Genomic DNA, 3,844 nt, shown 5'->3' with positions numbered 1-3,844 from the left:
AAAGATAATGGCCAATGGCTCTGCAATCACAGCCGCCATTTCCTTTAGCACTCTCGGATGCAACTTGTCCGGCCTCATGGACTTGTGCACGTCCAGCTTTTCTAAATAGTCCCTAACCACCTCTTTCTCCACAGAGGGCTGGCCATCTACTCCCCATGTTGTGATGCCCAGTGCAGCAGTTTGGGAGCTGACCTTGTTCGTGAAGACAGAGGCAAAAAAAGCATTGAGTACATTAGCTTTTTCCACATCCTCTGTCACTATGTTGCCTCCCTCATTCAGTAAGGGGCCCACACTTTCCTTGGCTTTCTTCTTGTTGCCAACATACCTGAAGAAACCCTTCTTGTTACTCTTGACATCTCTTGCTAGCTGCAGCTCCAGGTGCAATTTGGCCCTCCTGATTTCATTCCTACATGCCTGCGCGATATTTTTATACTCTTCCCTGGTCATATGTCCAACCTTCCACTTCTTGTGAGCTTCTTTTTTATGTTTAAGATCCGCTAGGATTTCACCATTAAGCCAAGCTGGTCGCCTGCCATATTTACTGTTCTTTCGACTCATCGGGATGGTTTGTCCCTGTAACCTCAACAGGGATTCCTTGAAATACAGCCAGCTCTCCTGGACTCCTTTCCCCTTCATGTTAGTCCCCCAGGGGATCCTACCCATCCGTTCCCTGAGGGAGTCGAAGTCTGCTTTCCTGAAGTCCAGGGTCCGTATTCTGCTGCTTACCTTTCTTCCCTGTGTCAGGATCCTGAACTCGACCATCTCATGGTCACTGTCCCCCAGGTTCCCCTCCACTTTTGCTTCCCCCACTAATTCTTCCCCGTTTGTGAGCAGCAGATCCAGCGACCCAGCCAGGTGTGTAGCGTGTCCATCACTATGGTATCTGGGCACCTCTAGAAACCCTCGCAGAACCTTGCAAATCCCAAATGGTCCCAGCTGCCACAGGGGCAGCTGACTGCTGGAAATCGCCTGCATTATCCACCCGGCACTTTCACATGCAGTGGAGACCCTGCCCAGAGCCTCCGGCTCCCAAATCACTGCCCTGCCACTTGGCATCTCAGAGCGGTTAGCGGTATAGGGGGGATGACTGGGGAGCAGTTCGGGCTCCTCCCAGTAGAGGGCAATGGAGGACATGCACACTGGCCGGTTTGTTACTATGCATATTCATCACTGCTGCAATGCAGCCTCCTCTGGGGTGGAACCCACTGCCGTTTCACAACCACACAGCAGCAGTGGGATGAGTGACCCCGTGGGGTTAGGAGGTGAGGAGGGGGCGATGGTGAGGGGCGGCTGGGCTGGCTGATAGCACAGAGAGCTGGGGATGGCACCCAGGGACTCAGTGAGGAAGAGGGAGGGCACCAGGAAGCCTGAATGTCCTGAACGGTGCCCATTGTGCCCCAAGCCGCAGGCATAGTGTTTTAGGTTCAGGCTCTGTGGTGGTTGGGCCAGAGCTGAAACCTTCAGCCAGCAAGGGGACCCTCAGCGAAGGCACCTGAACCCCCTTAACTCTGCCCTATGGAAACTCAGGGACCCCACAGGATCGCGCCCTGGGATGCCACGTGGCAGCCCGTTCTCCAGGGCTTGTTAGGCACAATGGCCAGATTCGGAGCTGGTACCAAGGTGTGCAGTGCCCCTGACTTCCCCGACACCAGCTGTGGATCTGGCCCCAGTAGCGCGCCCGTGTGCGAGGCCCGTGGGTCCCGCGTCCTCCTGCGGACGGCGCAAAGCCGTGCGCTCGGTGTTGCAGAAACCTGTGTAAGAAACTCCCGAGCACCCCAGCACTCTGCGCAGCCCGTCGGGGACGCCCTCCCGCCGAGGGGGGCAGGCGGCCGTCCTGGGGGGAGATACAGCCATTCGCTCTCAGGAGACAAGACTGGCAGGGTGGGGAGAAGGTGGCGGGATGGGCAAGGGACCGATGGAGGGCCCGGGCCTGGCTAGGGAGCTGGCCAGGCCCCTCTGCCTGCTGCCCCGGCTCCCCACTCACAGGGCAGCTGGGCAGGCTCAAGGACCTGACTCCCAGACCAGGCACCAATGGGGAGCGGGGGCTATGCAGGGGCACCAGGGCGGTGGGGCATGGCAGAGAGAGGCCCCTGGGCACCGATTCCTTCGGCTCCCCCCAGTGCTGTGCCCAGAGGGGGAGAGGGTCTGTCACGGGAATCCCTGGCTGTCACTGCCTGACAGCAGCTGCTCCCAACACTGGGGTTGGGGCAAGCTGTGCAAGCAAGGGGCTGGGAGCCAGGACTCCTGGGTTCTCTCCCAGCTCGGGAAGGGGAGTGGGGTCTAGTGGTTAGAGCAGGGGGGCTGGAAGAACTCCTGGGTTCTCTTCCTAGCTCTGCTGCTGACTCCCTGGTACACACCACCCGGTGCCTCAGTTTCCCCACATAGGGCCAGATTATCGGGCTATGAAATGGGGCTTGGCCCTTCCCCCCGGGAGTGTTCGGGGGCTGTAGAGCAAACCGCTGCAACCCAGGGGACCCGTGGCCCAGCAGAGCTGGACAGAGGCTCTTTGCTGTCTGCCCGCACAGGCCAGGCAGGCTCCACCCCCAGATCCCCCCTGGGCCCATCCCCATGGGGCACCGAGCAGGCTGGGCAGCCCAGTGCCGCTATCAGCCCCTGCCCAGGCACCGCTCCCTGTAATTCTCCCAACAAAGCCCCGCTTAATGCCGGCTCCTTTCCCAGCACTGACTAATCAGGCTTAGGCAGGGAGCGCTGGGCCTTATCTAGGGCAGGCAGGCCCGGGAGCCGCCAGCTGGCTGGGCTGATAGGGGCTCCTGGAACCAAACTCATCAGCCCCAGAGAAAGGAGCCAGCCCCCTCCCCCGCCCCCTGCCCTACCCTCCTCCCCGCTGCCTCCCCCACTCCTGCCTGCCCACTGCCTGCCCCACCTACCCCCACCCCTGCCTGCCCCTGCCCCCACCTCCCCCCGAACTGCCTCCCCCTGCTGCCTGCCCCCCCACCCCTACCTGCCCCCATCTCCCCACTGCCTTCCCACCCTGCCTCCCCCACCCTGCCTGCCCATCTCCTCCATCCGCACTGCCTGCCCCCACCTCCACCCTCTCAAACTGCCTCTCCTCTCCCCGCTGCCTGCCCCACCCCGTGCCTGCCCATCTCCTCACTGCCTCCCCCTCCCTGCTGCCCTTCCCCCCATCTTCCCCACCCCCCCGCCCCGCCTGCCTCTGTCTCCTCCCTCTCCCTCAGCCCTGCCTCCCCGCCCCGTCTGATGGTCTCTGACCAGGCAGGACCCTGAGCAGTTCTCAGCCCCATCTCCTCCCAGGCTGCCTCGGTGTGGGGAGCCATGGGAAGTCCCTAGCCCAGCCCCCCTCCTGCTGAAATGAGCTGATCACAGGGGTCCTGGTCCCACACGCCGAGCTCCTTATCCAGAGCCTGGCTTTCCCCTGCCCTCTCCCAGCCGCCAGCCCTGCGACCCAATCACCCAGTGCCACACCCAAGGGGCCGTCACTACCCCCCGCCCCTCCCGTCACCCCCCCCCCGCCACTGCATCCCCTGCAGGCGGGGGCAGGGCTGGCAAAGCAAGGCCCAGGGTACCAAGGTTCCAGGGGCTCTGCCTGGGGACCAGCCCCATCTGCCGCCCTGCATGGCCCAGGGTGAGGACACAGCCTCGCTGTCCACACCCAGCTGGGCTCCCAGGGACTCCGTGCCAGGAAGGGGGTCCGAGCCCCCCTCCTCAGGGCCAGTGTGAGAGCCAAAGGCTTGGGCCTGCAGAGCCCGGGCCAGGCAGGCATTGGGCCAGGCCCCGGCCCCATCTGGAGGGGCACAGGTCCGGCTGCCCCGTCCCCCTCCCCTCTGCCCCTGAAACCGCCAGCAAAGAGCCCAGGCAGCTCCGG

This window comes from Lepidochelys kempii, chromosome 2 (assembly GCF_965140285.1).
Source record: "Lepidochelys kempii isolate rLepKem1 chromosome 2, rLepKem1.hap1, whole genome shotgun sequence".
NCBI lineage: Eukaryota > Metazoa > Chordata > Testudines > Cheloniidae > Lepidochelys > Lepidochelys kempii.
The sequence above is the reverse complement of the archived record's forward strand: the minus strand, read 5'-3'. Positions refer to the sequence as shown.